At 43.5% G+C, this 23,813-nt stretch overlaps 1 long non-coding RNA gene across 1 annotated transcript in view; it reads left to right on the forward strand.

The window, feature by feature from the left end:
- The first annotated feature begins 13,098 nt into the window (after positions 1 to 13,098).
- The window catches only part of LOC115832414, a 54,709-nt gene continuing 43,994 nt past the window's right edge, over positions 13,099 to 23,813 (forward strand). Inside the window, exon 1 of the long non-coding RNA XR_004027908.1 lies at positions 13,099 to 13,397. This is a non-coding gene — a long non-coding RNA (uncharacterized LOC115832414). The remainder of the gene's footprint in view (positions 13,398 to 23,813) is intronic.

The following is a 23,813-nucleotide window of genomic DNA, read 5'->3' on the forward strand; positions in this document are numbered from 1 at the left end:
AAGCAGGCTGTGCTAGCACCATGGTCCAGAGAAGAAAGCCAAGACTTGGACAGGTCAGCTGATTTGCCCAAGATTGCACAGGTCAGAGCTGCAGCTCCGTATGCAGATCTATCTGCCTCCAGGGACCATGCTGGTAATGCCCAGATGTATACCTACGGCAGTTAATGTGGAGTTAGCAAGAATGGAAGGGTTGAAGCTACAAAAGGCAGTGTGTACGCAGCAGAGCAGCTTCAGTTTTGTAACGCAGAGCACAGCCTGTTTATTGATGATCCGCTTCCTAAGTACTTCCCTCATGTTTATGAAATGATGTGTGGGTGCTGCCCCATTTTTAATGACTCCTTATTTACATAGAGCACATTATTTATGGAAGCAGAGATAGTGCCATTGCAAACCCATTAGAAAGCAGAGATAGGAGGAAGGCATTGTTCACTCCCCAGCTAGGACAGGATTCTAATTACTCAAGAGTTCACCCCTCCTCGCTGTGGTACCGGGCTCAATAAATAACACCCCGTATGGAAATGGTGCTTGATGTAAATTGTGACTCAGTCCACATAAATTGATAGTTGGCTGGTGAAGAGCTTCCAGCATTTGGCAAGAAAGTGAGTAGCAGCCTGGGAATTTGAAGACCCGGCTCCTCAGTGACGGCAGCCCCCATTCCTCACTGCACACTTCTCAGAAACAATTAACATTTTTTATTTAAGTAATAAGCTCCAAAGAAGAGATGTAGCTGGAAGATAATAGCTCTTGTGAAATCATGAGGTGTTTGGAGGTGAATCTATGGGCACTTCGCATAATGAGACGACCATCCATGGATGCCAATTTTCATAGAGCTTTTCAGTGCTAATCGTTTTTCCAAGAAATAATTCTGAGAGTCCAAGGTGGAAGCTGAGCTTCAAAGGCTAAATTGCTCAAATAACTTTGGAATTCATGAACTCTCAGGAAATGCTAGTTGTGGAACCAAAGAGGCTGTCATTTGGGTTTGTTAAGAAAATACGATTTGCTTTCTTCAAGGAGAGATGGGTGGTCCTTCTGATGTGGGACTCAAGGCTACAAGACCATTCTGTGCTTCTGGGAAAATCAGCAGCGAAGGTGATGATTCAACAGCCCATTCCCCTTACTCAGAAGGCAGCAACTGGTCCTGTCCAAACCAGTAGCAGAATAATTTCGGGAAGAGGTGAAAAGTTGTAAAACTCGGTATTATGAGGAAAAGGGAAGTCCCCTAAAAGAACAACAACATGTAAGTGAAAACCCAGAAATGGACCCCACACACCCCGAGTACAGGCTATGGGGACGGCCCCAAGTGTTGCTGTCTGTTACTCTTCCCAGAGGAGGCAAGGGGAGCAGAAGAAAGACTTCAAGTTTTGCAGTCCACAGAAAACTGGACTTGACTTCTGTTTCTGCTACTCATATGCTCTGTGACCATGAGCATGTGATATAGCTTGTTGTTGTTGTTGTTGTTGTTGTTTGAGATGGAGTTTCCCTCTTGTTGCCTAGGCTGAAAGGCAATGGCGCGGTCTCCGCTCACAGCAACCTCCGCCTCCTGGGTTCAAGCGATTCTCCTGCCTCAGCCTCCCAGGTACCCAGGATTACAGGCACCTGCCACCATGCCTGGTTAGTTTTTGTATTTTTAGTAGAGATGGGGTTTCACCATGTTGGCCAGGCTGGTCTCGAACTCCTGACCACAGGTGATCTGCCTACCTCGGCCTCTCAAAGTGCTGGGATTACAGGGGTGAGCCACCTGGCCTAGCCAGCCTTCATCACATTATTTGATTCCTTTCAATGAGCCAATTTTGATGCCAGCACTGGAGATACAGGTGTCCTGGGCTCATGAAGTTCAGTGTGTGTCCTAAGGTCTCACTCAAGTCACAGACCCTTTCCTATTCAATCTCCTGCCCAAGAGGCTTGGACTTTTCTCCAGAGGCTTGGTGCAACTCACACATATTGTGCCAGTCTAGGGCCGGGGGCTTCAGCCTGTTTTCTCATGTATATTTCAGGACAAGGCTTCGAGGGAAGTATTATTAATTCAATTTAATTAAGCCCACTAATCAAAGCTGTGGAGTAGCTTGAACAAGGCCCATGCTAGTTGGCAGTAGAGTAGGTCTCTGGCTTCCCATTGAGCGCTCTTTCCTTGATACCCCATGAGTCCTGGGCAGAGCACCAAGCAGCAGCAGCTACTCACACATGCTCCGGCCAAATCCCCTCATCGCCCAGTGAGCTGAGCAGAGATGGTAGTGCAGAAGCTGAGAGCCAAGGTTCATCGTGCTGTCTACTCGGTGCTATCCACTTGGTGGCTAAGTCAGTTCCTAGCTGGGCCTCACTTTCCTTCTCTTTAAATTGGGCTTGGGGAGACGAATGACTGCTGTGTTCAGTTGTACACATGAACCCCTGGCCAAAGGGAAAGTGGTGGACAGAATCTAGCCCACTTTCCGCTTGCAATGCTGGGCATCCTCATGTGGAACCGAGCCTGCCCAGAGGAAGGAGCAGTCTTTCTGTAATTATCAAAAGTTCTACATGTGCTACTGGGTTCCCTAGACAGGAAAAAGGATCTCCACATTTCCTCCCAATGCCGTTTGATATCTCCAGTGTACACAATCCTGGGAGAGAGAGAGAGAGAAATACAAAAGCAGGAGGCCACCCCCCGGCCCCGCCAGGGTTAAACTGAATTTATCCCCATGACGTGCATTTATGGGTCTTTGAGGCAAAGCTGCACTGTAGAAAGAGCACAGGCTTCAGGATCAGTGAGCTCCAGCTTCACTCCCAGGAACCCACCTCCTAGCTGCTGGAACTCAGACATCAGAATGACTGCTGTCCTCTGTCACAGCCAGAGTCTACTATGCGCCAGACCTGCAGGATGTTGGTGCACGTAGTGACACTCCAGCATCACCAGCCCTCTTCTCCCCTCATCTTGCAGAGCAATGAAGGTACTTGGCTACCATGACAGAGTTGAGAAGGAGTTGCTTGCACCTGGATGAGGATTCAGGTGTCTCCAACCCAAAAGCACTTGCTCTTGGTTGCGCTGCTCTACCTCGCCCAAGTGAGAATAACCCTGCTCTTTCCCATTGGTTTCTTGTAATGGTCACAGTGGTTCAGCATCTCAGGTCAGACCTGGGTTTAAATCCTGCCTTCTTTAAGTTCTAACCTTTTGACCTTAAGAAATCACTAAGCCTCAATTTCCTCACCTTTGAAATGAAGACTACAATGAACGTCCCTAACTGAAAAGCTTATCGTGAGTATTAAATAAAAATTATGTAGATATACACAGGTCATAGGTGCATGGTAAGAGCTCAATAAGTGTGAGATATTATTTAGCAGTGGTTGAAATGACGCCGGTATTACGTAAGTTCCCAGTCCAGCTCCTCTCGTAATGTGGGTGCTCCATGATTGATTATCAGCTTTCTTTCATCGTGGAAGAGTAGAGAGGGATAGAAGAATGTTCCAGTGGAAAGTGGAGAAGAGAGACGGCACTTGGGAGCCAGCAGGCTATGTCTTCAGGAACTCAGTGTTGACCTTCACTGTCATTTAAACTTTCTTATTTGTCCTTAAAGAATGTCAGTGCCTAGATTTTGAAGTGTTAACAAAGTGTTTCAAAGTGTGTCTCCCCAATTTCCATGGATTACTGGTTAGAGAACACTCTTCTAGCAAGCTTCCCATTCCCTTACTCACACTCAAGATCTATCACTTGTACCTGGGAACCTGGGTAAAGAGGCCTGTCCAGGTGGTTCTTTGTCCCTGGGGGTGCCTGACCCTCCCTGATTCCTTTCCACCTTCCATATGCTCCCCTCTGACTCACTTCTGTTGTAGCCAAGAGGGCAAGTGTGGAGAGGTTGTTTAAAACAACCTCTCACACACACCAAACCCTATAATCAACTGAAGTGGTCATTTGATCTACGTGGGAAGGCATGCACTCCCGTCGGCTCCCAGGCACCAGGAAGTGACACCAGCAAGCAAGAAAGCCACACCACTAATAGGAATAACTGCCATCTGTCACAGGATGCCTGCTGGTCACCAGGCATTTCACATGCACTGTATCATTAGTCTTCACAGCAAACCCTGAGGGAGGCCTTACAGGCTGTGTGTTACAGATGAAGGAGCGAGGGTCAGCAGGGTGAAGGAACTTGCCCGCATCCTCCACAGCTACTAGGTGGCAGCGCTGGGATTCTAGCCAGGTGTGTCTGACTTAGGAGCCTAGACTCCGCCCATTCAGCCAGGCTGACATCCAGTTTGATATGATCATTTGCAGAACACAGAAAGCAACAACAGTGAGTTAGAGTCATAAAGACTAAAGGACCCCCATTCAACAGAGACTTTATTCAGGGCCTTAGAAACCCTGTAGATGTTTTTGAATAGTTGGTTATCCTCTTTTCTCTGGCAAAATTCAACAAGTGTTTACTGCAGACCTGCCATGTGCCAGGAAATGTGCTGGGTGCCTAACACACACAATAATATTCGATATTGTTCTTCAGAACACCAAGTCCGACTACCATTTATAACATTGACTGTGTGACCCTGGGAAAGTTAGTTACCAATCTTGTACCCTCACTTTCTTATCTGTGTTCTGAATATCATAAATAGCTGAGATAAATGTATCAAACAACTAGCCCAGCACATGACCTAGGATAGGTGTGTAATCTCTGGTATTCGAAGCAGTTGCAGTTATCATGATAGTTTTCCTTGCTCGGTCCACACAATCCCTTCCCCATGGTCTTTCCTTTATCCCCATCAGCCTAAGGATCCAGCCTACTTGCTTCTCCTCTCCCCAGTAAGCCACCTGGGGTTCCCTGGGCTTCCTTTCATCCCCCGTGGTATGTGAAAAACAGGATGCAGAATTCCTTTCTTACTCCTGTTTTGGTCTCCCCACAGATAAACCTAAAGACTTTCTCACTTTAAGGATTTTACTAAAAGTTTATCCCAGGGTACAGGAAGGTGCCACAAATGGTCCCAGGCAGAGGCACATCATCTGTGTGTGGGTCCTGAATCCGTCTCTGAGATGGTCCCAGGACATTCTCCTTCACTGTGCCTCTAACTGACCAACTGCTCTTGTTTTTGTTATCTAACTCTAATCATCTAATCAAAGCAATCATCTCTTTCTGATACTTTTTAAATTTATTTATTTTCATTTTTACTTTTATTTTCATTTTGAGACAGTGTCTCGCTCTGTCACCCAGGCTGGAGTGCAGTGGCACAATCTTGGCTCACTGCAACCTCCGCCTGCCAGGTTCAATTGATTCTCATGTCTCAGTCTCCTGAGTAGCTGAGATTGCAAGTGAGCACCACCACATTGGGCTAATTTTTGTATTTCTAATAAAGATAGGGTTTCACCATGTTGGCCAGGCTGGTCTTGAACTCCTGGCCTCAAGTGATCCACTTGTCTTGGCCTCCCAAAGTGCTGGGATTACAGGCGTGAGCCACCATGACTGGCCAATTTTTAAATTTAAATTTAAACAGAGGCACACAGGTTTTTCTATCATGCTGGAATGTACGCATGCTTTATGTAACCATGGTTAACATACTAAAGTTGTGGGGTTCTGGGATCTGGAGTGACTTCTAGGAGGATATGGTCTGAGCCCTTATCCTTGAAGAATGAGCAGAGACTTGCAAGGTAGATAGATAGAGTGATTAAGGATACTCTGGACAGGGGAAGCAGGGCAAAGGGGCAAAGAGGGTGACAATGTGTTCAAAATGGAGCAAGGCTGTGCAGCTGGTGTGCCAGGCTCATGGTTGAGGGTGGGAGGCAAGCAATAGGAAATGAAGCTGGAAAATTCACTTCGGCCTATTGCAATGGTCTTTATAAGCTTCCAATTTATTAGATATTGCTATGGGTTGAAGCGTGTCCTCCCAAAAAAGATATCCACGAATTATAATCCCTAGTGCCTCAAAATGTGACCTTACTTGTAAACAGGGTCCTAAAAGAGGTAATCAAGTTAAAATGAGGTTATTAGGATGGACCCTAATCCAGTATGTTGGGTATCCTTATAAAAAGGGAGAATGTGGGCACAGGAACAGACACACTGAGAGAGCACAATGAAAAGGCACAGGATAGGAGTGACGCAACTACAAGCCAAGACATGTCTGAGGCTATGAGAAGCTAGGAGAAAGGCCTGGAACAGGCCCTTTTCTAAAAACGTCAAAGGAAGCAACACCCTGCTGACAACACCTCGATCTTGGACTCTAGCCTCCACAACTGTAAGACAACGAATGTCTGGGTTTTGTTTTGTTTTGTTTTGAGATGGAGTCTCACTCTGTCGCCAGGCTGGAGTGCAATGGCACAATCTCGGCTCGCTGCAATCTCTGCCTCCCAGGTTCAAGCAATTCTCCTGTCTCAGCCTCCTGAGTAGCTAGGATTACAGGCCTGCAACACCACATCCAGCGAATTTTTGTATTTTTAGTGGAGATGGGGTTTCACCATGTTGGCCAGGATGGCCTCTATCTTCTGACCTCGTGATCCGCCCACCTTGGCCTCCCAAAGTGCTGGGATTACAGGCATGAGCCACCACACCCGGCCATTTCTGTTTCTTTAAGCCACCCAGTTTGTGAAACTCTGTGTGACATCCCTAGCAAAGGGATATAGGCATATACTGAATGATTTACTGCTAACAGGGAAGGCCTTCACTGGGTTGGGAATCCCCAACACGAACATGACAGGTAGTAAAAGCTCCCTCTTTAAAAGGACGAGGGGAGAGTAGAGCTTGTTGATCAGGAGCTGAGCTTCTGACACCAGACTGCCTGCTTTGTCTTCCTTCTCTGCCTCTTTCTTTCTATGTGTCTGGTGCCTCCGTTTCCTGATCTATTCAATGAGGGACATGCTAACGTCAAAAGGGTTGCAGTGAAGAGTAAATTATGTCTGAGAAGTACCGGCACATTGCCTGGCACTAGTAAGTGGTCAATAAATGCTAGCTCTCGTTACCAAGCTTGTCTTCCTTTGAGATTTTGCAGTGAAAACTGTTCTCTGCTTGGTAGAATTTGCCCGCAGGCCCCCATGTGACAGGGGCTCTTAGAAAAGAGTTTGTTTACATGCATCAAGTTACCAACGTTTTCCAAGAAAAGCGTTCTCTTTCACTTGGGTATTTACTTACAGAATCTAGTCCTAGCCCAGAGAAAAGTGATGCTTGTGGCTGGTGAGCTGCTTCTTGACCCTAAACCCCTCCCTCGTGGTTCTGCTCAGCATTTCTAGAATATATCCCAAAGTAATCAAAAGCACAGGCAAGCATGTAAAGAGAGACATGCGGTTTCATAGGAAAAATTAAAGAGTTTAGCCTGGGACAGGGATTTGAATTCCTTCTTGGATACCAAATAACAGTATGAACTTTGACCTGTGATCCAGGTCTTTGAGTCTCAATTTCCTCACATGCAAAAAGGAACTACTGCTTTCTTGGGAAAAAAATGCCTGGAAATTTAATGAGGCAAAGCCCGTGGTGTACCTAGCGCATTGCTGACGCATGCCAGGCCTTGGTGTGGACTTTTCTCTGCACCCTTGCCCCACCGGGCAAGGTCAAGGCTATGGCAATGAGGGGAGCCAGCGCAATAAAACAGGATCAGTTGCTCCATGAGATTTGGAAGTGTTCATGTCTCCAGATGTCAGGCTGCGAATATTTAGATGCCACAAATATTTGCTCAACTCCCATAAGCTAAAGAATGCACTCCTCACGAATCTCATTTTAGCATTGTTTTTATTAAAATCACATTTCAACCTTGAGCCATCAGGACCTTTCCCACTAGCCGGAAATGATTGGTGAGCCAGATGCTGGGTATAGAGTGTCACGAGGTTTTGGATTTGATGAGAGTGACTCCTCTCTGGAAGAATCGAGGGTGACTCACAGGCTGGGAGGACTTCGGGAGCTGGGAAAGTGGGGGTCATGCTACCAGGCTGGGTCCCAAGAGCAGCAGAACCCCAGCACCAAGGAAACACAAAGGGCCAATCTCAGCATTACTGTTGTTAAGAGACATAATTCAAGTTTTTTTTTTGTTTTTTTTTTGAGACGGAGTTTCGCTCTGTGGCCCAGGCTGGAGTGCAGTGGCGCAATCTCGGCTCACTGCAAGCTCCGCCTCCCGGGTTCACGCCATTCTCCTGCCTCAGCCTCTCCGAGTAGCTTACACAAATCCAAAACAACTTTTTGAAACTCAGACGTTTTAATCTCACAGTGATTCAGTTTGGGACACGTAGCCTCATTGCAGAATCCTTTGGACCACATGTGATATTATGACACGGGCTCGTGTGTACATAAGGGAGTGTGGTGTGCTGATCAACTTGAGGAGTGACAGTCTTGCGGCAGTGGTGCAATCTTGGGCATGGTGGCTCATGTCTGTAATCCTAGCATGTGGGGAGGCTGAGGTGGGAGGATTGCTTGAAGCCAGGAGTTCAAGACCAACCTAGGCAACCTAGGCAACAAAGCAGACGTCTGTCTCTACAAAAATTATACAACAATAATTAGCTGGTCATGGTGGTGCATGCCTGTGTCCCAGCTACTCAGGAGATCTAGGTGGGAGGACTACTTAAGCCCAGAAGTTTGAGGCTGCATTGAGCTATGATCGTGCCACTGCACTCCAGTCTGAGCCACAGAATGAGACTCCGTCTCTTAAAAACAAAAACCAAACAAAACATGTGAGTACTGTGGGCGCTGCTAACTCTTTCTACACAGGTGACCTCTTCACTGACAATGTCCTTATCCCCAAAAATGCATATAGTAGTACTCTGACCCCATAAATTGTTGTGCTGTTGTGAAAATAAAGGGAAATAGACATAAACTTAGTGGGCTGCCTGACATTCAGGTGCTAATAAGTCAATGGTAACTTCTTTTGATACTGTTCTTTTAATTATTAGTTCGGTAGATGAAAGATATTCCAGAGCTCTTTTATAAAGTTTTTTTAATAAAGCAACTGCTTCATTAAAATTTTTCAGGGGAGATAAGTACAAGTGGTTTAGTTTTTCTGGGGCATAAGATGTGCAGAAGGTGGTGGTGAGTGATGACTTCCGGGACAGGCCTTGTGGTACAAGTGGCTGTGAGTGGCAGGTGGCAGGGAGTAGAGGAATTGAGGCCCAGAGGACCTCACCTGTGCCACCCACCATGCACACTGGTCCTGCAGGGGCTCCTGTACCTGCTAATTGCTTTCTGCTGAGACTAAAGCTGGGTGGCTTTCACACAGGACCGACTCCTGTGGCCGGGCTCTACGCGGTTCCCTTCCCACTGGGCTTCTGGAACTCCATCCTTCCAAGCAAGGCAAGGGGCATGCAGTTTAGTGATGAGAGTGAAGACATTGCATCCTGACATGAGATGGCTTGGATTTCTAAAAGAATAAATTGATCATAAACCTCAGTTCTTTGCTATTAGTGACTAAACACATATCTATCACCACACTGTGGTGGAAGCCTGCTGGTCAGGGCAAGGGGATCAGGCAGCTATACGAATGTGTCTGGGCCAAGATATAGTAGAGGTAAGAGGTGTTGCAGGTATGGTGGGAGAGGGGTTGGAGATGGTTCAGAAGAGGGAGAGACAATGACTGCATGGGAAGAACACTGACACTTCTGGAAACAGGTCATTTGAAATATTGAAGAGCTCATGGGATTTAAATGTGTGGCTACGGTAAGAAGAGAAGAGGGTGTGCCTGGTAGAAGAGCTGCTTAGTGTATAGAGTATTCATGGCAGAGATTCATCAAGATAGATCCAGTTAGGACAATATAGAGGGCTGTGAATGCCCAGATGAGGCGTTTGAAATTAAATTCTTAGCTTTCAAAATAAGAAGCACAATATTCTTAGGAGAAGGTGGTGCTTTCAGCAGAGACTCTGAATAAGCAATTATAGATGAAAATAATGTTCACAGAATGCTCAACCATCTTGCTCAAGCTCACCCAGACAGCCTGGCTCTCAGATCCACACTGCTGGGCACCATGTTCTGTTACTGAAGGAGCTCCCAGGATTCCGGAGAAGCTGCTCCATGGAAGATAGAGAGTCGGGATGGACTCGCTGGCCTCAGGGCAGACAGAGCTTCCCAGGCAGGTGTCCATGAGGAACCTGGGAAGGCAAATGGGAACTTGGGAAAGAACCCAGGGCAGAGTGTGGTCCATACACACACCTTCTCCATGGTCTTGAACATTAAAGATTTGTTGGTGGATGAGATCCTTGAGAGACAGAAGAGAGGTAAGGAGAGAGCCCTGGGGGAATCCATCTCACTGAGTGGGAGCATGAGGCCTCAGAAGGCAAGACCCAGGCCTAAAAAACATTTTTCTGTGACTAGGGAGGGATGAGGAGGGCTTTGGAGAATGTACCAGACACACCGCATGGTCACTTGGCGGAGGAGAGGAGGGGTCCAGGGGTCACCACTGCTCACTCCATCTCCCAGGAGTATTGCACATGTTCACAGGTGTCATTCCTGGCACTAGGGATGCTGAGATGATACCGCATGTTTATGTAGGAAAGGTTTATGTTGACATGGATGCCTGGAGTCAAGCTGCCAATCTCTGATTTACAAAATCACCACATTGAAGATTCCTGAGCCACCCAGAACACAGCAGGAGGCCAGATATGCTATTTGGCTTTGGGGATTGAGTGAGACAGGAAGGTTCTAGCTCCAAGGCTCAGCCACACCATAGGGCCTCCGCTCCCACCTGGCATGGGTCAGAGCTAAAGCCAAGGGGTGGTTTGCCAGCTCACTGTGCCTAATGGTGCCCTAGGCCTCATGGGCAGGTTGGGCTAATGCCAGAATTCAGTGCCTCCCTGCATAGGATCATGGGAGTGGACAGACCATGGAGGGCCAAGCGAAGGGACTGTCACAGTGGGAGTTTTAGAAGGTAATGACTAACAGCCCAATGTTGCAGAGAAGTTAAGAGGATGAACACATGAGGGGGAACCACATGATTTCTCATGTGAAAGTTTGGTGACTATATCTATTCTCCTCTTTGTCCTGGTGAGAAGAAAGAATCCACAGCCCAGCAAAAAAGCCTATTCTCTAGCCTTTTCAGCACATAGGTGTGGTTATTTAAGTTCTGACCAAAGAGATGTAAGAGAAAGTGTTATGTGGGACTCCTTAGATGGATGTTGCTATGGGCTGAACTGTGCATATTCTCACTCCCCACCAAATTCATATGTTGAAGTCCTAACTCCCAATACCTCAGAATGTGGTTTTTATTTATTTACCTTTTTCTTCTTTTTTTTTTTTTTTTTTTGAGATGGAGTCTTGCGTTGTGACCTAGGCTAGAGTGCAGTGGCGAAATCTTGGCTTACTGCAACCTCTGCCTCCTGAGTTCAAGCAATTCTCATTCCTCAGCCTCCCAAGTAGCTGGGATTACAGACACCCACCACCATGCCTAGCTAATAGCTAATTTTTCTATTTTTAGTAGAGACAGGGTTTCACCATGTTGGTCAGGCTGGTCTTGAACTCCTGACCTCGGTGATCCACCTGCCTCAGCCTCCCAAAGTGCTGGGATTACAGGTATGAGACACCATGCTCAGGAGCTAGAACCTTCCTGTCTCACTCAATCCCCAAAGCCAAATAGCATATCTGGCCTCCTGCTATGTTCTGGGTGGCTCAGGAATCTTCAATGTGGTGATTTTGTAAATCAGAGATTGGCAGCTTGACTCCAGGCATCCATGTCAACACAAACCTTTCCTATATAAACATGCAGTATCATCTCAGCATCCCTAGTGCCAGGAATGACACCTGTGAACATGCGCAATATTCCCGTGGTCTAATAAGCAGTCACAAAGGCTTTTTAAAAATAAGAATCTTTAAAAAGGTAATTAAGTTAAAGTAAGGAGGCGTTACAGTGGGTTCTAATTCAATATGACTGGCAACCTTATAATAGGAACATTTGATCACAGACACACATAGAGGAAAACACAGCAAAAAAAGTAGCCATTACAAGCCCAGGAGAGACACCTCGGAAGAAACCAACCCTACCTACACCTTGATCTTTGATCTCTAGCCTCCAAGACTGTGGAGCAATGAATTTCTGTTGTCTAAGCCACTGGGATTTGCCATGCTATATTACAGCATCCCTTAGGAGAGAATCCAAATGCTTGAAGGGGACTGGCCCAGCTGAGAGGATACTCATGACCTGTCCTCCCTTCCTTCTTTCCCCATGTGTGAGCCTGTTTTCTGTTGCATATAACATAATACCAGAATCTGGGTAATTTATAAAGAAAATGCTTTTTTTTTTTATAGTTCTGGAGGCTGAGAAGTCCCAGGTCAAGCAGCTGCTTCTGGTGAGGCCATTCTTGCTGGTGGGGACTCTGCAGAGTCCTGAGGTGATGCAGGGCATCACATGGCCAGGGGGCTGGGTGTGCCAGCTCAGGTCTCTCTTCCATGTCTTATAAATCCAGCAGGTCCCCTCCCATGATAATCTATTCATTAATCCATCAATTCATTAATCCATAAACGAATTCATCCATTCTTGAAGACAGAGCCCTCATGATCCATCACCTCTTAAAAGACCCACTTCTCAATAACACCACACTGGGGACCAAGTTTCAACATGAGTTTTGGGAGGGGACATTCAAATCATAAAACCACCTTTTCTTTGTTCCTTTACTTTTTCCTCCTTCCCTCTCTCCCTTCTATCCTTTCTTTCTTTTGCTTTCCTGTGGTCTAATAAGCGGTCACAAAGGCTGGTGTGCAGCAGCCATCCTGTCCCCTGAGGGGGCCTCCAGGATGAAAGGCACATGAAGGCAACAGCGGAGCAGGAAGGGGAAGAAGCCCAGGCTCCTTCTGATATCATGGGGCCCCAGATGGCCACCTCCTGACTTATTTATGTATGTGAAGAGATCTCTATGTGTATTAATGTTCATGAGAGGCTTCAATGTGTGTCCCCACAAAAAAAAAAAAAAAAAAAAACACAGATGTTCAAGTCCTAAAGTCTGGTCTCCATGAATATGACTTTATTTGAAATTAGGGCGTTTACCAATACAATCTAACTGAGATGGGGTTATGAGAATGGTCCTTAATTCAGTATGACTGTATTCTTATAGAAAGAGGGGAATTTGAAGGCAGATACACACAGGAAGGGGAACACATTTAGAAGATAGAGGTAGAGATTAGATTTGTGCAACGGCAAGCCAAGAAATACCAACGGTTGATGACGCTATGGTGTGAAGATTTGTCTCCTCGAAAACTCATGTTGAAATTTAATCCCCAAGGTAGCAGTATGGAGAGGTAGAGCTTTGAAGAGGTGATTGGTCTGCCCTCACGAATGGATTAATCCATTGATGGATCAATGGGTTAATGGATTATCATAGGAGGGGAACGGGTGGCTTTATATTAGGAGGAAGAGATACCTGGGCTAACATGCTCCACTTCCACATCATGTGATGTCCTGTGCTACCATGAGACTGTACAGAGTTCCCAGCAGCAAGAAGGCCCTGAGAAGATATGGCCCTCTGACCTTGGACTTCTCAGCCTCCGTGACTGTAAGAAATACATGCTTTTTCTTTTTAAATTACCCAGTTTCAGGTATCCTGTTGAAAGCAACAGAAAAATGACTAAGGTATCTGGTAACAACTGGAAGTAAAGAGAGAAAGCACGGCCCTGCCAAGACCTGGTCTTCAGACGTCCACCCTCTAGAACTATGGGAGAAGAAATTTCTGTTGTTTCGAACCACCCAGTTTATGACCTACTTTGTTATGGCTGCCCTAGGAAGCTAATGCACTCTCAAACTTCTGTCTCCTTTGACTAGCAGGTAAACCAAATTCCTAACAAAAGGCCACTGGGAAACCTGCATATAGCAGTTTTATAAGAACAATAGGGGCAGGATCCAAACTGGAAGGTAACAAAGGGGTAGCTGAGGAGGAAGTGGCTGCAGAGTAGACTCTTGTTTTAAGGTCCTTAGGAAAAATATTTAATTTCTCTAAGTCTCAGTTTTCTCATCCCTAGCATGGAGATAACAACAGCACATAGGTTTGTGGTTAAGGAAAATAAATGAGTGATTGCCTGTTAAGTGCTAAGCACCAGGCAAGAAAATAAATAAGCAGTCTCACATTAAATAAATGGAAACAATATTTTAAAGATGTAAATGCTTAATATATATTGTAGATTTAAACGGCTTCTATTAATATGTTCAGTAATTCACCCTTTCTTAGTCCTTAGTACTAGGGGTGTGTTCTGGAAGAAAAGGACACCATTGCTGCTATTCAGAAGTTAATAGATGAACACAGTCTCTGCTTCTGCTACTAATAACAATCCTACCTCCCCAAGTATGGAAAAGGCAAACCAGAGAGCTGACTTAGGATGAGAACATCAATTGGCCACCTATCAAGAAGGGGGGCAGCCCAACTCCTGAGCTGTGAATCTGACTGTTCTGTGATGAAAACAGAATAGAAATAGACAATAAGAACCTAAAATTAAGATATTTTTCAAATCAAAAGTGAAAAAAGAGATAAGGACAGTATTTTTTAATTGGAAAGCATTATTATTTAAAAGCATTGTCAGAAAGAATTAGGGAGTGGAGAAGCTGTTCAGCCAAGATCAAGGGTTTGCATACATGACTCTTTGATCACACAGGTTTTGAGTGAGTCATAAAATATTTACAGTGCAGAAGCCACTAGACAACGCCTAAGACAAAATCTAATTATATCCTCAAGCCAAAGGGTCACCACCTGATGATGGGACCCCACAGGGCCCAGAACCAGGGCTCCGATGCCCACTTTAGTGTGTGCCCATTGTGTCCTGTTGCCCCTAGGTACAGGTCTCACCAAATTCCTCAAGAAAGGTCCAGGTTCAGGGATTCCACTTTCCCCATGGCATCCAACCCTCCCACCTTCCAGTTGGCCCTAGAATCTGCCATCTTTCTTGTCTATATACTACACCATGATTTTTCAGAGTTGCTTGCACAGAGTATATAAATATCACATAGCACACAGTTCAGAGGGTTTGGCTGGGGACTGAGCTGCACCTGAAGAGACCTAGAACCTGGGGAGGTAGGACATGCCCCTCTCACGTTGGGCTCTCAGGCTTTGTGACCTCACCCATCTCCCCAGTGATACTCTGAGCCCTTTAAAGGATGGCCTCTCACCTCTATATCCAGCACTTTCTGCAGGTCTGGCTCAATGAATATTCATAAATGAACACACAGAATTTGAAAGAATATGTAAGTGGTGGGGGAAAAAATACCTAGAGAAGAAAGACTAGTTTGGGGCATAGAAGATGTCATTCATAGGGTGACACAAGAGTGGATCCTGAGGATGCTGAAGAGTTCCCTGAGCAAGGGAGGTAGGGCAGCCTTGGAGACGGAAAAGCATTGTATGCAGGGCTGCTCCTCGCTCTGCTGAGGAAGGGTGAGAAGTTCAGGCTCCTGAGGAGTAAGGGGCAGGCATGGATTTGCCTGAGACAAGCCTGGATATTAGATCTGCCTAGACCAGGAATGAGAGGGCCTCCCTGTTGGAGAACTTGGGGTCTCTCTGGAGGGAGGCTGAGCATGAAGGATGGATCTGGGGAACAGGATGACAGTAACTGATTTGAGGTCTAGAAAAACCACAAGTGGGTTACCAATAGATGGAAGAGAGCAGGCCAGGAAATCAAGAGACCAGGTGAAAAATGCAAAAGTCTTGACCCAAGAGGGTGAACTTTGGACAGAAAGGGGAAGGGGTCTAAAAGGCATTTTCCAGACACAATTTTTGACTCACATGGGAAGTGAGGAAAAGGTTTTTAACCTCAGAGTCTGGGCGGATAATGATGCTCATTTTTGAGACAGGTGGTACTAAAGATGACAGAGCAGAGAGGGAAGCTGAGGGTTCAGTCTGGATTTGTCAAGTTCAAGTCACCTGGGGGACATCTCAGTGAGAATGTCCTACTCAAGGGCTTTAAATTATACAGTTAGAGCTTTGGGATTCAACAATACCTGTAAAGAAGATCTGCAGGTCATCACGGAACCATGACTATATTTCAACATTGCTTTGAATAAAGGGATGCTGAAGTTGTGCACTGGAGCTTACCATGTGAAAATCAATTTTCCACACTTTGGAGTTCACAACACACATTCACAACCCTCCCCTCATTAACATCCCTACCACCACCACCATCCCTGCTTATGGCATAGACGACCAAGATTAGAAATATGATTTAGCCAATCTGAGAATGACCAAAGTAGGCAGGTTGTTCTAGGATCATGTAACTAAAAGCAGTGCCTCTTGGACTGATGGTCTCAAGTCCAATTTCAATCTCTTCCCATCCTAGTGTTTTGACCATTGAATCTACTATATGCTAAGCTTTAAAACTCCCATGACATGTGTTGGTGGAGTCCCTAATGCAAAAGGCATTGGATACGTGGCCTGAGCACAGCTCGGAAGAGAAGCTGGAGATTGTAGGTGTGGGGCTGTCAAAGCCATCTCTGCAGAGGGAAGGCTGAGCAAGAGTATCTTCATGGGCAACACAAGATTTCTGTGCCTCTGAATAGGGTGAAGCAGGGACTAGAGGCATCTGAAAGCTGAACGCATGTGCATTAGAACTAGACTTGAGTTCAAGTCCTGGCTTCAGCACTTTTTTATTTATTTATTTATTTTTAATTTATTTTTGAGATGGAGTTTTGCTCTTGTTGCCAGGCTAGAGGGCAATGACACCATCTCTGCTCACTGCACCTCCGCCTTCCGGGTTCAAGCAATTCTCCTGCCTCAGCCTCCTGAGTACCTGGGGTTACAGGCACCTGCCACCACGCCCGGCTAATTTTTGTATTGTTGGCCAGGCTGGTCTCAAACTCCTGACCTCAGGTGATCCGCCCGCCTCGTTCTTGGTTAAATGGGAGGACTGGTGGATCTTGACTGCTGGGCTGTTACACAAACAAAGTGTAAATCTGCACATGGAGACTGCACCATACTGACTGGTACTGGTGTTCAGTAAATTCATGTGGTCAGATGGGAAAAGCCAGTTTGTCCGTGTTCTTTGTCATAGAATTGCTTTCTCATGGGTCTTGCCCTTTTCTGTGCCCTTGAAGACACAGGGCTTTGCACCAGATGCCTGACAGCTAGTAAATGTTCAAGAAAAGAAAAACAATCCCAGGCAGCAAATCAAAGGATAGTTTCTAATAAGAGAAACAACAGAACAAAGAATACAGGAAACATTTGAAAGATCCAGAACCATAACATAAAATAGCAGTGTGTCTGGACCTATAAATAATAACGTGTGCTGTGGGGGAGAAATGGTTCCTTTTTGATAGGTTTGTAAAACCAGATGAAGGAAGCAGAGGAACACGTGAACTTCCATCTCTTGGAACTGGCACTCACCAAAGGAATGCAGATGAGCACAGTTACCCAATATAACGTGGATTGAGAAACAGCCTAAATGTAATAAAACTGATGGTGCCTAATTGTCCAGGGGTTTAGTCCACAGGGTACAAAGTGGGAAGGGTGTGGTCTGATTCTGCAGCACCATTAATTAATTGAGAGCAGGTTAATGAGGTTTGCCAAGAATATCCTAAATCATAATGGCCTGGGAGCACGATCAAAGTGAAAAGCATAATACAGGGAACTCATCAAAACTAGAATTATGAGTTAAAAATGAGATGCAGCTTGGAAATAATGCAAACAAAAGTATCTGGAGAAAAATGATCAGAAACAACCAAGAATGCAGTAGGGGTCTCCAGCAAGAAAAGCAATGGAAATGGTAAGACAGTAACAGATTAAATATAGGAAGAACAGAATGGGCTGCATGAGCTGGAAAAGATTAAAGTAATGAGTATTCTGCTGCCAAGTATAACTGTTATGAACCCAGGAAGGTGTGGCTCTGCCTTTCTAGCTGGTTGCATCTCAGAGAAAGATGGAGGTGATGGTTGTGGATAAGAAGAGGTACTAACACATAGGACCTGTGTTAGCTCCAGTAACCTTGAACTTGCTACCTGCACCCCTCATGCCTCAGTGTCTTTGCCTGCAAAGTGCATATAAAAATAACAACCACCTCCATGCTACAGGGTTCTTGTGAGGAATAGATGACTAAAGATGGGAAAAAATTGAAAATTATAATTGAAAATTGTAAAGTGTTTTGCAAACAACAGTCATGGGTTCAAACAAACCAAAACTAATAAAAAAAAGTTCTATAGATGCATTGACTTCATTGATTTACCTGTCAAAGTGAGATTTTTTTAGTCCTCTGGAGTTTTCCTCTGGAGTGAGAATTAAATTTGTTGATACCTGTGAAATATATATAGTATATCATACACACATATGTATACAAGAAATATACGACATGACATTTCACATATATACATGAAATAATGACATATATTTCACATGACATGTATAGAAAAGTATCTGGCAATAGAAAATGTTTGAGACATGTTAATGACTTTTACATAATGTGTCATTGCTTCTCTGTAAATCAGTTTCTCTCACTAGAATGCACTAGAATGTACGTTCCTTGAGGATCAAAGCCACCTTATCTATGCTTTATATTTCAGCACAAAACACTGTTTGACACCCAGAGATATCTCTGATTGAAAGGGCAACAATGATAGTGACAGTTAATATTTACTAATGCTTACTTTGCATAAGGGATTATGTTAGCTGCTTTACCCTTCTTAATCATCACAAAATCATTTGAGTTAGGTATTACCATGTGTCTTATTTTACTGATGAAGAAGCAGGTACAGAGAAGTGACATGAAATTCCTAAATTACACAGTAAGAGATGGAGCAGAGATGGAGTCCATGCAGGCTTTGTACCACACCACAGTCTGGTCTTCTCACACTAAAAAGAAGGAATAGAAGCATGGATGAACAAGTGAATGGAGGAATGAAAGTATGAGTGAATGAGTGAGTGGCAGGACAATTATCTAACATATTGTAGCAATGGATAATGTTTATATATGCACGGAAATCAACACTCAGAAAGCTAGCTGGGAAAGTGGGCTCCTTGGATCCTCTCACAGTTTTCTTGGGCCTCATTTGAATTTCTTTCTATATATATATATATATATTTTTTTTTTTTTTTTTTTTTTTTAAAGTTCTGGGATACATGTGCAGAACATGCAGGTTTGTTACATAGGTATACACGTGCCATGGTGGTTTGCTGCACCCATCAACCTGTCATCTACATTAGGTATTTCTCCTAATGCTATCCCTCCCCTAGCCCCCCACCCCCTGACAGGCCCCAGTGTGTGATGTTCCCCTCCCTGTGTCCATGTGTTCTCATTTTTCAACTCCCACTTACAAGTGAGAACATGTGGTGTTTGGTCTTTTGTTCCTGTGTTAGTTTGCTGAGAATGATGGTTTCCAGTTTCACCCATGTCCCTGCAAAGGACACAAGCTCATCCTTCTTTATGGCTGCATAGTATTCCATAGTGTATATGTGCCACATTTTCTTTACCTCATCTATCATTGATGGGCATTTGGGTTGGTTCCTAGTCTTTGCTATTGTGAATAGTGCTGCAATACACATATGTGTGCATGTGTCTTTATGGTAGAATGATTTATAAATCTTTGGGTATATACCCAGTAATGGGATTGCCGGGTCAAATGGTATTTCTGGTTCTAGATCCTTGAGGATTTGCCACACTGTCTTCAATAATGGTTGAACTAATTTACCCTCTCACCAACAGTGTAAAAGTGTCCCTATTTCTCCACATCCTCTCCAGCACCTGTTGTTCCCTGACGTTTTAATGATCACCATTATAACTGGCATGAGTTGGTATCTCATTGTGGTTTTGATTTGCATTTCTCTAATGACCAGCGATGATGAGCTTTTTTTCATATGTTTGTTAGCTGCATAAATATCTTCTTTTGAGAATTTCTGTTCATATGCTTTGCCCCCTTTTGGATGGGGTTGTTTTTTTTTCTTGTCAATTCGTTTAAGTTCCTTGTAGATTCTGGATATTAGCCCTTTGTCAAATGGATAGATTGCAAAAATTTTCTCCCATTCTGTATGTTGCCTATTCACTCTGATGATAGTTTATTTTGCTTTGCAGAAGCTCTTTAATTTAATTAGATCCCATTTGTCAATTTTGGCTTTTATTGCCATTGCTTTTGGTGTTTTAGTCAGGAAGTCTTTGCCCATGCCTATGTCCTGAATGGTATTGCCTAGGTTTTCTTCTAGGGTTTTTATGGTTTTAGGTTTTACATTTAAGTCTTTAACCCATCTTGAGTTAATTTTTGTGTAAGGTGTAAGGAAGGGGTCCAGTTTCAGTTTTCTGCATATGGCTAACCAGTTTTCTCAACACTATATATTAAATAGGGAATCCTTTCCGCATTGCTTGTTTTTATCAGATTTGTCAAAGATCAGATGGTTGTAGATGTGTGGCATTATTTCTGAGGCCTCTGTTCTGTTCCTTTGGTCTATACATCTTTTTTGGTACCGGTACCATGCTTCTTTGGTTACTGTAGCCTCGTAGTATAGTTTGAAGACAGGTAGAATGATGCCTCCATCTTTGTTCTTTTTGCTTAGGATTGTCTTAGCTATGCAGGCTCTTTTTTGTTTCCATCCGAAATTTAAAGCAGTTTTTTCCAATTCTGTGAAGAAAGACAATGGTAGCTTGATGGGGATAGCATTAAATCTATAAATTACTTTGGGCAGTATGACAATTTTCACAATATTCCTTCTTCCTATCCACGAGGATGGAATGTTTGTCTATTTGTTTGTGTCCTCTCTTATTTCCTTGAGCAGTGGTTTGTAGTTCTCCTTCAAGAGGTTCTTCACATCCCTTTTAAGTTGTATTCCTTGGTATTTTATTCTCTTTGCAGCAATTGTGAATGGGAGTTCACTCACAATTTGGATCTCTATTATTGGTATATAGGAATGCTTGTGATTTTTGCACATTGATTTTGTAACCTGAGACTGGTGAAGTTGCTTATCAGCTTAAGGAGATTTTAGGCTGAGACAATGGGGTTTTCTAAATATACAATCATGTCATCTGCAAACAGAGACAATTTGACTTGCTCTCTTCCAATTTGAATACCCTTTATTTCTTTCTCTTCCCTGATTGCCCTGGCCAATACTATGTTGAATAGGAATGGTGAGAGAAGGCATCCTTGTCTTGTGCTAGTTTTCAAAGGGAATTCTTCTCAGCTTTTGACCATTCAGTATGATATTGCCTGTGGGTTTGTCATAAATAGCTCTTATTATTTTGAGATACATTTTATCAATACCTAATTTATTGAGAATTTTTATCATGAAGTGGTGTTGACTTTTATCGAAGACCCTTTCTGCATCTATTAAGATAATCATTTGGTTTTTGTCATTGGTTCTGTTTATGTGCTGAATTATGTTTATTGATTTGTGTATGTTGAGCCAGCCTTGCATCCCAGGGATGAAGCTGACTTGATCATGGTGGATAAGCTTTTTGATGTGCTGCTGGATTCGGTTTGCCAGTATTTTATTGAGGATTTTCGCATTGACGTTCATCAGGGATATTGGCCTGAAATTATCTTTTTTTGTTGTGTCTCTGCTGTGAATCTGTCTGGTCCTGGGCTTTTGTTGGTTGGTAGGCTATTAATTACTGCCTCAATCTCAGAACTTGTTATTGGTCTATTCAGGGATTCAACTTCTTCCAGGTTTAGTCTTGGGAGGGTGTATGTGTCCAGGAGTTTATCTATTTCTTCTAGATTTTCTAGCTTATTTGCATATAGGTGTTTATAGTATTCTCTGATGGTAGTTTGTATTTCTGTGGGATCAGTGATGACATCCCCTTTATCACTTTTTATTGTGTCTATTTGATTCTTCTCTGTTTTCTTCTTCATTATTCTGGTTACCAGTCTATCTATCTTGTTTATCTTTTCAAAAAACAAGCTCCTGGATTCATTGATTTTTTGGAGGGTTTTTCGTGTCTCTATCTCCTTCAGTTCTGCTCTGATCTTAGTTATTTCTTGTCTTCTGCTAGCTTTTGAATTTGTTTTCCCTTGCTTGTCTAGTTTTTTAATTGTGATGTTAGAATGTCGATTTTAGATCTTTCCTGCTTTCTCCTGTGGGCATTTAGTGCTATAAATTTCCCTCTAAATACTGCTTTCTTTAGCTGTGTCCCAGAGATTCTGATACGTTGTGTCTTTGTTCTCATTGGTTTCAAAGAACTTACTTATTTCTGCCATAATTTCGTTATTTACGCAGTAGTCATTCAGGAGCAGATTGTTCAGTTTCCATGTAGTTGTGTGGTTTTGAGTGAGTTTCTTAACCCTGAGTTCTAATTTGATTGCACTGTGGTCTGAGAGACTGTTTTTTATTATTTGCATTCTTTTGCATTTGCTGAGGTCTGTTTTACTTCCAATTATGTGGTCAATTTTAGAATAAGTGCAATGTGGCACTGAGAAGAATGTATATTCTGCTGATTTGGGGTGGAGAGTTCTGCAGATGTCTATTAGTTCCATTTGATCCAGAGCTGAGTTCAAGTCCTGAATATCCTCATTAATTTTCTGTCTCATTGATCTGTCTAATATTGACAGTGAGGTGTTAAATTCTCCCATTATTATTGTGTGGGAGTCTAAGTCTCTTTGTAGGTCTCTAAGAACTTGCTTTATGAATCTGGGTTCTCCTATATTGGGTGCACATATATTTAGGATAGTTAGCTCTTCTTGTTGCATTGATTCCTGTACCATTATATAATGCCCTTGTTTGTCTTTTTTGATCTTTGTTAGTTTAAAGTCTGTTTTGTCAGAGACTAGGATTGCAACTCCTGATTTCTTTTCTTTTTATTTCTTTTTTGTTTGTTTGTTTGCTTTCCATTTGCTTGGTAAAATTTCCTCCGTCTCTTTATTTTGAGTCTATGTGTGTCTTTGCATGTGAGATGGGTCTCCTGAATAAAGCACACCGATGGGTCTTGATTCTTTATTGAATTTGCCAGTCTGTGTCTTTTAATTGGGGCATTTAGCCCATTTAGATTTAAGGTTAATATTGTTATGTGTGAATTTGATCCTGTCATTATGATGCCAGCTGGTTATTTAGCCCATTCGTTGATGCAGTTTCTTCATAGTATTGATAGTCTTTAGAATTTAGTATATTTTTGCAGTGGCTGGTACCAGTTTTTCCTTTCTATATTAAGTGCTTCCTTCAAAAGCTTATAAGAGAGGCCTGGTGGTGACAAAATCTCTCAGCATTTTGCTTGTCTGTAAATGATTTTATTTCTCCTTCACTTACGAAGCTTAGTTTGACTGGATATGAAATTCTGGGTTGAAAATTCTTTTCTTTAAGAACGTTGAATATTGGCCCCCACTCTCTTCTGGCTTATAGGGTTTCTGCAGAGAGATCTGCTGTTAGTCTGATGGGCTTCCCTTTGTGGGTAACCTGACCTTTCTCTCTGGCTGCCCTTAACATTTTTTCCTTCATTTCAATCTTGGTGAATCTGATGATTACGTGTATTGGGTTGCTCTTCTTGAGGAATATCTTTGTGGTGTTCTCTGTATTTCCTGAATTTGAATGTTGGCCTGTCTTGCTAGGCTGGGAAAGTTCTCCTGGATAATATCCTGAAGAGTGTTTTCCAACTTGGTTCTGTTCTCTCCATCACTTTCAGGTACACCAATCGTAGGTAGGTTTGGTCTGTCCCATATTTCTTGGAGGCTTTGTTCATTCCTTTTCGTTCTTTTTTCTGTAATCTTGTCTTCATGCCTTATTTCATTAAGTTGATCTTCAGTCTCTGATGTCCTTTCTTCCGCTTGATTGATTTGGTTATTTGTACTTGTGTATGCTTCATGAAGTTCTCGTGCTGTGTTTTTCAGCTCCATCAGGTCATTTATGCCCTTCTCTAAACTGGTTATTCTAGATATCAATTCATCTAACCTTTTTTCAAGGTTCTTAGCTTCCTTGCATTGGGTTAGAACATGCTCCTTTAGCTCAGAGGAGTTTGCTATTACCCACCTCTGAAGCCTACTTTTGTCAATTCATCAAACTCATTCTCTGTCCATTTTTGTTCCCTTGCTGGCA

This window comes from Nomascus leucogenys, chromosome 22a, assembly GCF_006542625.1.
Source record: "Nomascus leucogenys isolate Asia chromosome 22a, Asia_NLE_v1, whole genome shotgun sequence".
Classification (NCBI taxonomy): domain Eukaryota; kingdom Metazoa; phylum Chordata; class Mammalia; order Primates; family Hylobatidae; genus Nomascus; species Nomascus leucogenys.